Here is a 13,834-nt window from a genome sequence, read left to right on the forward strand (position 1 = left end):
TTGAGAATGTGTTACACATGGAGAATGGACTGAGAGCAGCGCTGAAGAGAAGGACTTGGGGGTGGTGGTTGACGAGAAGCTCAACATGAGCCGGCAATGTGCGCTTGCAGCCCAGAAGGCCAACCATATCCTGGGCTGCATCAAAAGAAGCGTGGCCAGCAGGTCGAGGGAGGTGATTCTGCCACTTTACTCCGCTCTTGTGAGACCCCACCTACAGTACTGCGTCCAGCTCTGGGGCCCCCAACATAAGAAGGACATGGAGCTGTTGGAGTGAGTCCAGAGGAGGGCCACAAAGATGATCAGAGGGCTGGAGCACCTCTCCTATGAAGACAGGCTGAGAGAGTTGAGGTTGTTCAGCCTGGAGAAGAGAAGGATCTGGAGATACCTTATAGCAGCCTTCTGGTACCTGAAGGGGGCCTACAGGAAAGCTGCAGAAGGACTTTTTACAAGGGCATGTAGAGATAGGATGAGGGGGAATAGGTTTAAAGTGAGAGTAGATTTAGATTGGATGTTAGAACGAAATTCTTTCCTGTGAGGGTGGTGAGACACTGGAACAGGTTGCCCAGGGAAGCTGTGGCTGCCCCCTTTCTGGCAGTGTTTAAACCCAGGTTGGATGAAGCTTTGAGCAACCTAGTCTTGTGGAAAGGTGTCCCTGCCCATCTCAGGGGGATTGGAACTAGATGATCTTTAAGGTCCCTTCCAACCCAAACCATTCTGTGATTCTATGATTCTATGATTTTCTTTCCCAAGTTAAGGCATAACAACTAGTAATCGACAGAAAGATGCTACAGCTTTTCAGATATAAGTCACTAGCACTGTCTGGTTGGGCTTGGGAGTGCCCCTGCATGCACTGCTATCCAGCAGCTGTAAAGCTCTACCTGTCATGGCCTCAGATTGAACTGTCTCAACCTGCTGGGATTGCTGCTAGTCTGAGACCACAGGTAAAATGGCCGATTCCCTCTTTTTCCTCCTGCTTTTTAGGAATTTCTGCTTCCTTCAGAGTGGTACTGTATAACGTTGTGAAGATGCATACCTCTACATGGACAGTAGTATTTATACATGTGGATTTTCTGCCCCCTTTTTCTGCTAAAGATAATGTTGAACTCTAGGCTTATTTTTACAGACATGCAGAGCATTCCTTGTCTCTCAGAGCACGGAGAGTTGTTGAGAACATATTGAATATCTTAAACTCAACTTAGTAAGATTTGAGTGCCAGATCACCCAAAGGTTTGAAAATTCGAGCCTAAATGCTTAAGTCACAGAGAATTTCTAGGTTACGGATACTGATTTCCTTTGAGAACAACTTGCAGGAGCAAAATCCCCCCCTCTTGAAATTCTGAACCCATATCCTCCTCTTCCATCTCTTCCTTGGATGATGTTTTTTTTCTTCTTCTTGTCTGTGGCTTGTGATCTGGAGTATTATGCACATGAATATGTGCAAAATGTGTGTGGTTTGGTGTGCTAAGACGTGAGATTTGTCTGTACTTCTTGGATAAATCATTGCCTCCAGTGTCAGAGAAGGGTGAGGGACAGAAACTTGGTGAGGGGTAGAGACAAAGGAGTTATAGCCCACAGGATGATTGTCATTCATTTTAAACAGAATACAAGTGGTGAAAATTATCAGCTTTTGCACACGCATGTGCACATACACCCCCACCCTCACCCACCCCTTTGCCCCCACTCTTGCTCTTATTCACTATCAGGGAGACATTTCGTGATTTATTACTTCAAAGGCTGCCATCTGTCTTCATCACTTGAAAGGGAACTTTTTTTTTTAAAAAATGTGTGTAAATAAGTTCTCAGGCAGTCCAAAAGACATTGCAGCCCACGAATGAAATATCAGAATGGGGAACTTGACATCCAAATGTCAAAAGACCTATTACTCCATACATATCCAAAAACTCCTTACTCAGTGTCCTCTCAAAAGCTAAAATGGTGTAGGACCCTCCAGTACTCCAGGTTTCCATAAAGAAACTGCAAAACGATGCATTAAATCACAGTTAATATTCATTATGCTTCCTTATACACACTGATATGCTGTAAGACTCCCAATTTGCAGTCTGAGGGAAATATAGAGTCATTATTGCACAGGCATGCCTATATTACCATTAGTAGGAGTCGCTCAGACTTGCTGGGGAGAAAAATATACTCCCTTGCTCACTTCCCGTTTTACAACTACCACAGATATTTTGCAAGAGAAGTGTGACTGAACTGTTTGCAGCTGTTCCGAACCCAGGTTGAGAACTGCTGGTTCTGAAAGCTATTTAGCACTTCTGCTGAGTTCAGATAGCTAATTTTCATTAGTAATTGAAGTTGAAAAGCAGTCCATAGTGTGTACCAAATGTACACTAACTTCTGTCTCTGACTGGTGATTTCTGTACAGAAATCCTCATGAAACCTATTTTTCAATTCGTAGGAAAACTCTGACATTTAAAGGAACTCAGATATAGTTTTTAAAATGTTAAAATATCTCTCATGACTTGTATTTAGGAAAGTAGTATTGGAAAGCAGCTAAGTAGGCTGAATAATGAGAAAGAAATTAACATATTTTCAAATGCATCAATATTATGGCTTGGCATGTCCTTGTTCCTGTTTAAAATTAGCAATGACAGATACTGAGACCCTATTAATTTCTTAATAGGCTGATAGGTACAGCTGAGAATGCAGCAAAGAATGATATAAATTAGTACTTGGGTTTATAAACCTGCAAACCCCCTTGGGGATGATGTAGCATGGAGCAAGGTGCAGAAAGAGAGAAGACATAGGTCAAAGACAAAGCCCTATATCTCAACGTTCTGTTCTCTTCCAAACCCTAGGGACATCGGAATCAAATTCCAAAATAATTCCCTAGTTTTTCTCTAAAAAAGAATGCTGAGCCAAATCCAAACCCCATGTTGCAGGACTATAAACCTAAGTTTCTTTAATTTTCTGTTGTGAATTGAACTTCAGGAGATGTTCAAAGCTTAGAAGTTCCTGAGTATTTTTGTACCCCTACTTCAAGATGTGTGTTGTGATATCACAGTAGGAAAGTATGTGCTTATGGGAAAAAAATTTCACATACTTTTTAGAAATTATGAACATATTTATTTTGGCTTTCACATTGCCTGTGTGTATCTGCCTTCTCCAAGCTGTTCCTCTCCACACTTAGCAAGAATGTTTAGACAGGTGAAGGTATTTTGGTTAACCTTGGAGACCTGCAGTAACAGGTGAAAAAAATGAATTCTAAAGTCTTGTCCGTGGAGACAGTGAAGTGGCTAATTGCATCAGCCTACATTTGTAAAAAACCTGTTTATTCAATAAAAATTCTTCCTTTTAGAACACCTAACTTTTTTTCTCTCAGTATATTTTTTTAAAGTAAAATGAGGAGGGGAGAAAATGTTTTTAACAAAGGTGAGTAGAGGAATAAAATTAAGAACACCACATTCCTGGGTGCTGGTGGGGTCATGATGAACATCAAGTTAACCATGAGCCAGCAATATGCCCTTGTGACAAAAGAGATAGATAGCCAACAACATCCAGGGCTGCATTGGGAGGATTGATGCCAGCAGGTCAAGAAAGACGACCCTTCCCCTCTGCTCTGGAGTGCTTGGCTCAGTTCTGGGCTCCTCAGTGCGAGAGAGACCAAGCATACTGGAGTGACTCCAGAGGAGGGCCACAAAGATGGTGGAGGGACAGAAGCATCTCCAAAATGAGGAGAGACTGAGAGAGCTGGGACTGTTCAGAAGCAAAGGCTCAGAGGGATCTTATCCATTGTATAAACACCTGATGGAAGACCAAAGAGTATGGAGCCAGGCTTTTCGCAGTGATGCCCAATAACAGGACAAGAGGCAATGGGAAGAGACTGAAATACAAGAAAGTCTATTTAAATGCAAGAAAAAACTTTTTGCTATGAGGGTGGTCAAAGTCTGGAGCAGGTTTCCCAGACAGGTGGTGGAACCTCTGTCCCTGGAGATATTCAAAACCTGACTACACACAGTCCTGGATGACTTCCTCTAGCTGACGCTGCTCTGAGCTGGAAGAGTTGGACTAGATGATCTCCAGAGGTGTCTCTAACCTCAGGAATTCTGTGATTCTCTGATTCTTCACAGTGTCATCCATCTCTTGCCTATAAAAAGAAGTGCATGATTGAATCTTGGTGATTGTTTTAATTAAAAGAAATCACATGCAGCAAAACTCCCGAAATCCCAATAGTATAAAAAACTCCAAAAATCCTATTAGTAAAATTTCTTTTGGAACTGAGGGTAATTTCCTAACAGAAAAAAAAAGTTCTAAAAAGGGATATATATGTTTATTCCTGAAATTTCCACAATAAGTAGAGATCAAGCACATATGCAAATAAATAGCTTTAATGAACAGGTTCAAAACAGCATCTATTTTTAACTAGATACAAGAAGCTTGTATTTATTTTAACTGGAGATTTCAGGGAGCGTCGGAAGTTAAAGCTGATTTTACCTTTCACTCTGAGTAGTGTAAGCAAACATGAATGACATGATCACAGAATCACAGAATCACAGAATGTTAGGGATTGGAAGGGACCTCGAAAGATCATCTAATCCAATCCCCCTGCCGGAGCAGGATTGCCTAGACCATATCACACAGGAACGCGTCCAGGCGGGTTTTGAATGTCTCCAGAGAAGGAGACTCCACAACCTCTCTGGGCAGCCTGTTCCAGTGTTCAGTCACCCTCACCGTAAAGAAGTTTTTCCTCAAATTTAAGTGGAACCTCCTGTGTTCCAGCTTGCACCCATTGCCCCTTGTCCTGTCAAGGGATGTCACTGAGAAGAGCCTGGCTCCATCCTCATGACACTTGCCCTTTACATATTTATAAACGTTAATGAGGTCCCCCCTCAGTCTCCTCTTCTCTAAGCTAAAGAGACCCAGCTCCCTCAGCCTCTCCTCATAAGGGAGATGTTCCACTCCCTTAATCATCTTCGTGGCTCTGCGCTGGACTCTCTCTAGCAGTTCCCTGTCCTTCTTGAACTGAGGGGCCCAGAACTGGACACAATACTCCAGATGCGGCCTCACCAGCGCAGAGTAGAGGGGGAGGAGAACCCCTCTCGACCTGCTGACCACACCCCTTCTAATACACCCCAGGATGCCATTGGCCTTCTTGGCCACAAGGGCACACTGCTGGCTCATGGTCATCCTGTTGTCCACTAGGACCCCCAGGTCCCTTTCCCCTACGCTGCTCTCCAACAGGTCTGCCCCCAACTTGTACTGGTACATGGGGTTGTTCTTGCCCAGATGCAGGACTCTACACTTGCCCTTGTTATATTTCATTAAATTTCTCCCCGCCCAACTCTCCAGCCTGTCCAGGTCTCTCTGAATGGCTGCGCAGCCTTCCGGCACATCAGCCACTCCTCCCAGTTTTGCGTCATCAGCGAACTTGCTGACAGCGCACTCTAATCCCTCATCCAAGTCATTAATGAATATATTGAATAGAACTGGTCCCAGAACCGATCCTTGAGGGACTCCGCTAGACACAGACCTCCAACTGGACTCTGTCCCATTGACCACTACTCTCTGGCTTCTTTCCTTCAGCCAGTTCACAATCCACCTCACTACCCGATCATCCAGACCACACTTCCTCAGTTTAGCTGCGAGGATGCTGTGGGAGACCGTGTCAAACGCTTTACTGAAATCGAGATAGACCACATCCACAGCTTTACCATCATCTATCCACCGGGTAACATCCTCATAAAAGGCTATCAAGTTGGTTGAGCAAGACTTCCCGTTGGTGAAGCCATGCTGACTGCCCCTAATGATCCCCCTGTCCTTGATGTGCCTAGAGACAGCACCAAGAACAAGTTGCTCCATCACCTTTCCGGGGATGGAGGTGAGGCTGACCGGTCTATAGTTACCCGGGTCCTCCTTCTTGCCCTTTTTGAAGACTGGAGTGACATTCGCTTTCCTCCAGTCCTCAGGCACCTCTCCCGTTGCCCACGACTTAGCAAAGATGATGGAGAGTGGCCTAGCAATGACTTCCGCCAGCTCCCTCAGCACCCGCGGGTGCATCCCATCAGGGCCCATGGATTTATGGACGTCCAGGTTGCTTAATTGGTCCCTGACCCAGCCCTCATCAACCAAGACAGATTCCTCCTCTATCCTGACTTCTTCTGGGGCCTCAGGGGTCCGGGGCTCCTCAGGACAGCCTCCAACAGTATAGACAGAGGCAAAGAAGGCATTCAGTAACTCCGCCTTCTTTTTATCCTCTGTCTCCAGGACCCCCACCTCATTCATCAGTGGGCCTACATTGCCTCTAGTGTTGGCTTTACCTGCAATGTATTTGAAGAAGCCCTTTCTGTTGTCCTTGACCTCTCTTGCAAGGTTTAATTCCAAGGAGGCCTTAGCTTTCCTAGTTGCCTCCCTACATCCTCTGACAACAGACTTATATTCCTCCCAAGTGGCCAGCCCCTCCTTCCACGATCTGTACACCCTCTTCTTCCACTTGAGTTTGCCCAGCAGTTCCCTGTTTAACCATGCAGGTCTCCTGCTACCCTTCCTTGACTTCCTACCTGTTGGGATGCTCTGATCTTGAGCTCGGAAGAAGCAGTCCTTGAATGCTAACCAACCATCTTGGGCCCCCTTACCTTCTAGTACCCTGTCCCATGGGATTTCCCCTAGCAATTGCTTGAAAAGGCCAAAGTTGGCCCTCCTGAAGTCCAGGGTTGTAATTCTGCTAGCTATTCTGTTCCTGCCACATGAGATCCTGAACTCTACCATCTCATGGTCACTACAACCAAGGCTGCCCTCAACCTTCACCTCTTCAACCAGACCCTCCTTGTTAGTGAGGATAAGATCCAGCAGTGCTCCTCTCCTAGTTGGCTCATCCACCATTTGCATCAGAAAGTTATCATCAACGCACTGGAGGAACCTCCTGGACTGGGGATGGCTGGCTGAGTAGGCCTCCCAGCAAATATCAGGGTAGTTGAAATCCCCCACAACAACCAGGCCCTGTAATTGCGAGACTGCTCTCAGCTGCCTGTAGAAGGCCTCATCACCGTCCTCATCCTGATCCAGTGGCCTGTAATAGACACCCACAACAGTATCACCCCTGCCAGCCTGCCCCTTAATTCGCACCCACAAACTCTCAACTCGCTCCCGATCCGCCTCTGGACAGAACTCAATACATTCTAGCTGCTCACTCACATAAAGAGCAACTCCACCACCTCTCCTTAGCGGCCTGTCTTTCCTGAACAGGACATAGCCATCCATGACCACATTCCAGTCATGCGAGGCGTCCCACCAAGTCTCTGTAATTGCCACTAGATCATAGCCCCCCGACCGAACACGGATTTCTAACTCCTCCTGCTTATTCCCCATGCTGCTGTAGCTATCATTTCATTCAGTTATTTAAGAAAAAAACTTAAAATTTCACTATTTACTCCTTATGTTCTGTTTTTTGTTGTAGGACTGGTGGGCATGTTTCATTCTTTTGAAAGCCAGTTCAAGCCAATTCAACCCTGAGGTCTGTTTTCAACACATTTTTGTTGCAGTGAGCACCTCTATAATTTTCTTATACTTTGATATAATTTATTCAAATTTTCTATATTACTGAACTTAAAATCAGGTCAGCTAGACAGAATGTGTATTTGAAAATTTGATTTTGGGTTTTATCTTCTTACTCCGGAATCTGTCAGAAGACGCTTCTGGCAGGCACAACACACCCCCCATGCTTCATCCACAGGGTTATTTCCCCTCTTCAAACAACCAATGTAACACCTTTTTCTCTGCAGCAAGATCTTCCTTTTGTTTTTGGCTTTTACGGCATGCAGCACAAAGGTAGCCAGGTCCATTATGCAGAATGTGAAATACAGCCACTGAACAAGCAATAAATTAACCTTACCATCATTGTGAATTAGCTGGAACACAAGGCAATTCTGCTTGTTTCTCCAAAAGCCTTCTCCCTTCTTTCAGTGCTTTCTTTCATGCCTTTAATGCTACTGCATGGGAAAAGCACCCAACTCTGGATGAATATCGTATGTCATGGTGTTTTACTACGTATTTATCTTAACTTTTCATTCACTCCATCCTGACCTTTTTTTCTTTTTTTTAATTCGCAGTGTAGGAGCCGAATAAGCTGGAGGTCACATTCCTACTCCTCATATTGACAAGTGACTTCCAAGGAGAAGATCATTGTTGGTCCAAAGTGCCACAAAAGAAGGTGTGACCCAAGAATAATCTCTGTAATACACTTGTAATACAACCTTAGGTGGTAACATGACATCCTTTATGCTTTTCCTTTTCTGACCCCTGTAAGAGATTTGGGTTTGTAGTGACTCGTGGATTTCTCTCAAGAGCTATGCCCTGTAATTCAGCAAGGTGCAGACCCTTTGTTTCATGATGCTTTTCTGATTTAAAGATGTTACTAATTAAGGTGAGGATCAGCAGTCGCATGTGAGTCAGTTCTTTATTTCAGCTGTGGTGAAACACGAGGGTATTTGTGATGCCTGCCATAAAGCTTCTTGGGCATTTAGTCATTAAACACAGTCACTCTGATCCTGTTTTGTCATTATTTGTATCCTCTCATTCCAGGTGACAGAATCATTTTTTAAAAGTACATGCCATGTGAGCTGGTTGAGTGGAGAACTGTGAAAGACTTTAATAAATTATAGGTGGTTTTATTAATTCTGCTCAGGGCCATGCTAGCAGGGCTGAATTGAAGGGAAATTGAACTTGTCCTTTTAGACGGGAGAGCAACACTGGTTTAAAAAAAAGAGAGAACGTAAAAGTCAGGTCCATATCGGTTGCATCCCAATTTCAAGGTTAGAAAACTTCATTTTCTCATCTAGTGAACAACCATGGTTACCCTCCCCCTCCGTAGCGGCAGCCTTTCAACAAACTAAAACAGCAGAGAAAGGAAAGATGTGATGGGCCTGACTGACAGCTAATAGAAAACGGTATCTTGAATATTGCAAAGTAGTATGCAGTTTCTTAAAACACTTTCTTCTGAAACCCTCTAAGGTAGTGATGTTCTACGCAAAAAATAATTGGAGGACATTAGTTGTGAGGGACCAAAGTGAAAAGCCCATATCCCCTCACCAAAGTGTCTGTCAGATTTGAACACGAATGTTGCACATTGCTTGGAGTAGTGAATTAGATGAGATATATAATCTGAGGTGCTTTTTCTACTGGGTATAATATGCAATTTATTTTCATTTACATTAATTTCTTTACATGAGTAACTACAAGATGCATTAAACTGTTAAATACAGACAATTCCCGGCTGATTTGTTGCAAAAGAGAAATGCTGAATGAATATATATCTATTTATTTAGCTATCTATCAATCTATCTATATACCTACTTATCTACCTGCCTTCCTACCTATATGCATATATATAAAATAATGCACTTAACATAGATGATATTGGTATGTGAAATACTGGGATTATGTTAATGGTCCCTGCTATTGGATTTTTTGAGGCGGTCTGCAAATGTTTGAAGGGGTTTTTTTTCAACTGTTGATGTGTCAGTGACAATAAATGAAGTATTAGAAAATAAAAACCTACACCAGGGTAATCCCATTGCAAGACTGGGAAGGCAGTAAGAAAAGTCCCTTCCATTTGGTTCTGAAACATATTTTACCAAAGCCAGCAAAAGGTAATGCTCCATTTAATTTATGCATCTCATTGCAATATCAATTATATCTGTTTATACTTAAGCTGAACATTGCTGCAGGAGGCAGCTAGGGAACGATGTGCTGTTGTAAAATAAAGTATGTAAGTGGTGAGCAGATTTAGTAATGAACACATTGTCCATAAAAAAATGAGACTGTTACGCAAAGTGTGTGTTTAAAATGACAGATAAGAAGCCACAGAGATCAAACCAAAATTACAAAACTTCTCTAGGATTCAGGGTGCAGAATTTGTATTGTGGAGGTGGGCTTTCCTCTATTAAGACACATCGCTTGTTTAATTGGGTTAGAAGATACAGGCAATGAGATTTTTGGTCTGGTTTTATATTTGTACTTAGTCTTGCTTAAAGAGTAGCAGTAAAACTCTGAGCCACACATTCATTCCGTGGATGCTGCTATAAATTTTAAAAATGCCATTGCTTTCATTGTAGTAGTCTGAACTGACATCAAGAAGAGTGGAATCTGACCTGCTAACTCTACCAAATGCACTTCTTTCCTTCTGAGAAACTAACTAAACATGAAATTGGCTTTCAATTTGTCTATGACTATTATTTATGTATAGAACCAATAGAGATTTTTAAGTCAGGGTCTCTGTGGGACAAAATGTGTGCTGACATAGTTCAAAATGAGTCTGAAAACATGTTTAAGTTACTAATATTTATTGAAGGAAACTAGAGGCCAAATTTAACAACCCTATCTCTTGTAGAATTGAAAGTCCAATTCTTGTGCAAATCTGCAAGTTAGTCCCCGCCTTTAAAAAAAAATGGTCTAAGAGAAGTCTTTTCCAACGTCATAAGTTGAAAATTAGTTATCTTTTACACAGAAAAAATACTACTTGAGTTTTTCATTGCAGCAAGTAGAAACTCTGTGATCATACAAGGCAATTCTATGTTTTGGTGCATATTGTTCTTAGTTAGAAATAGTTATCTCTATTGGATACCAGTGGAGCTATTCTGATTTATGCTTATACATGAATATGGTATGTGCATTTTTTCTTCTTTTACTAGAAGAGACAAGAAAATCCTTTTTCTTATTAAAGAAATGCCATGAGTTATTCAACTAACACCAGAAATGAATAAAACCAGACCTCATCTTTAATTAATAAGTGCTGCCTTAATGTGATCATTATATGTGGATGACATGCACCTGAAAGCTGTCTCTTAACCTAATAATACCAGGAAGAATAAGTTGGCATGACATTCTTCTTTGGGGACTAGGGTGTACCTATAGAGTAATCTCTTACTTTTTTTTCTTTTTAAGATGTAATAGAATGTAGCATTTTGGAATAAGAAAACCACACACCTCTTTTGTGACAAAATTATTACCCTCAACTCAGTAGAAAGTATTAATTTCTGAACCAGCCCATAATGATTTAAAAAATGATGTTCATAGTTATTGTAACACCCACTCAAATATTAGCAATTGTGTATCTCCAAAAGGCAAACATTTTGTTGAAATCCTCTGGATAGTGTGGAAACAAGCTTGTGTTATCTGGGCTATGTTTTGACCCACTTTATCCCCATACATTTCAGTTGTTACCATCCTTTGATTTAAAATCACTTATGTAGGGTTCTTTTCACTAGATTGCAAACTTGTTCTTTTGAAGTTGGTTATGGTCTGAGGTGGAGATGTGAAAGAAGCGATTTCCAGTTCTAGATGTCCTCGGAGGGGTTGTTTGAAGTTTGGTCCAGCTCCAACTGTATTTAATGACATAAACTCTCCTTGACTCCTGCAGTAGGATGAAGCCTGTAGGGTCCAGTCTTTCCATCTATAGAGTACTTCAAATTAGTGCTAAGTGGCCTTACCTCCATTACACTCAATCAGAGTTAAAGACGAGTATTTGCTCAATGTAATAGTGACCTAATTAAGACCTACTGTGGTGATTTAAAAGATGCACAGATTTTTTCCCGCTCCCCTGCATTGTAGTTAATATCCTCTCAGCTGCATTGTAGCATGAGAGGTAGAGCTAACAGACACATATAACAGAGGAAAACAATGTTTCAGATGTAACGACAACAGAGATATGGGAATAAAAATCTTCCACAACACACTGAACCGCCAAGCCAGACAGCACTGGGAGAGGTACGAAGCATTGTCTTAAATCTCATTTCCTGAGGTGATACAATCAGGTCCAGTGTTTTCAAGCTGACTCTAGCTTTATGCTGCTATAAATCAGCGGAGAACTGGAGTAACACACAAGGATGCACTTTGTTTTGAGGCTCAGTGTGTATTAGACCTAACAACAAATTGTCACTTAGTCTTACAACAAATAGTGTCTTGCCAGCTTAGCAAACATCTGTGCTCATTGTGTTAGGTGTTGTGAAGACTTGGAACAAAACTAAAAAATTCTGTGGTGAAGGGTTTGCAAGCCAAGCATAAGATGAGACAGCAGCAGAAAAGATGTAGCAGGAAAATGCTCACTGGATTGTAAAACTAGGGTTGGCAGAACTTGGAAGTGTTATACATGCTTCCTCAAGAAGTTACTCCCACAAACAGTTCTCCCAAGAACTCCTTTTTCCTGTTCTGCCAGATTTTGCATACCACTTCTGTAGCTTTTGTGGTTTTAGATTTTTAGAGCATCACAGTTTTGTACACAAAGTGTAAAGACCAGTCCCAGCTACCTGATTTGAAAGCAGTAGGCTCCATATATTCCCATCACTGGTCCTACTGAATGTGCACTTGTATGAGGGCTACAAAGATGATCAGAGGACTGAATCATCTCTCTTATGAGGAAAGGCTGAGGCAGCTGGGTCTGTTTAGCCTGGAGAAGAGAAGACTGAGGTGGGATCTTATCAATGCTTACAAATACAAGAGAATTGGGCCAGACTCTTCTCTGTGGTACCCAGTGACAGGACAAGGGGCAATGGGCACAAACTGAAACACGGGAAGTTCCATCTGAATATGAGGAAAAACTTCTTTACTTTGAGGGTGACAGATATTCAAAACTTGCCTGGATGTGACCCTGTGCAATGTGCTTTAGGGGAACCTGCTTTGGCAGGGGGTTGGACTAGATGATCTCCAGAAGCCCCTTCCAACCCTAACCTTTCTGTTGTTCTGTGATTCTGTGACTGATAGACTAGTATCGGTGCACATGTGTGAATCCCTTTAAGAGTTCGGTTTGGTCTGAAGAACCCAGAACACCCTGGACATTTTGTGGGTACATCATAATACACAGAGAGCAGCAGTAAGCTAGAGCAGAATATCACATGTGCAGAAGAGCTCTTACGTGTGCATTGGTCATTTCTGGGCACTCTGCCTGACATACAGAAGCCTGGTAGGGTCCTTGCCCCACCCCAAAGTGGCAACATAGCAATGAACCAACAGTCAAAAATTATGTCCTGCTGCCAATGCTGTTGAGATTGGTGGGTCTGGAGAATTACTCCTTCAGGCAAAACTGATAAACAAGGACTTGACATAGAGGTGAGCAAAGGACAAACCTTTCGTTCCTTTCTTTTTGAAGGGAACACGACCCATTTAGAGCCAGCTCTACTGCTCCACATGGATATGATACCACTGGTATGGCTGAAAGTTGTATTTTCACTGGAAGATTAGAATGAAGGACCCGATGATATAGGAATAGAGCTGCACAGGTGGAGGAATCACATTCTCCTCTTGCATGACTGGGATATGTGAGTGTACATGTTTATCTCTTAACCATGAATCCATGTAAATTTTTGAATCCTTGAGCCCTTCCTACGGATCTTGTGAGGCCATGAAGAAGTACTCAAATATTCAGAGAAATTTGTAACTGTACTCACATGTAAATGGAGTAGAGGGAGTTGCAATGAAAAGGGTTCCAACATCAGGGCCAGAAATTTTAACTTCCCTTATCTTTAAGCTACTGCCTGAGCCACACCTGCAGAAAAACTACACTGAAAGCATGAAAAAAAGTCCGGGCAGCATAATATAGCACAGAGTGTAGGTAGCTAACTACCTACCATTACTCTCTTTCTGAATCCTCTTTTGTGATATTCATTCATTTGTATTGTCCCTTCTTGATGTTATAATTGCCTTAAGAGAAGTGTGCAGAGTACCTATTGTGCTTGTCACTATCTGCTTGTTTCACTTTGAATTAGGGGTAGAGGAACCTTAGGCTGTTCAGAAGAGAGGATGTTTAGCCAGATTTTCAGGTTATCTCCTTTAATGTTCTGGAAGCTCAAAAGCTTTTAGTTGTGAAGGGAGGCTCTGAATGCAATGA

Source organism: Nyctibius grandis, chromosome Z (genome assembly GCF_013368605.1).
Source record: "Nyctibius grandis isolate bNycGra1 chromosome Z, bNycGra1.pri, whole genome shotgun sequence".
NCBI classification, from domain to species: Eukaryota; Metazoa; Chordata; class Aves; order Nyctibiiformes; family Nyctibiidae; genus Nyctibius; species Nyctibius grandis.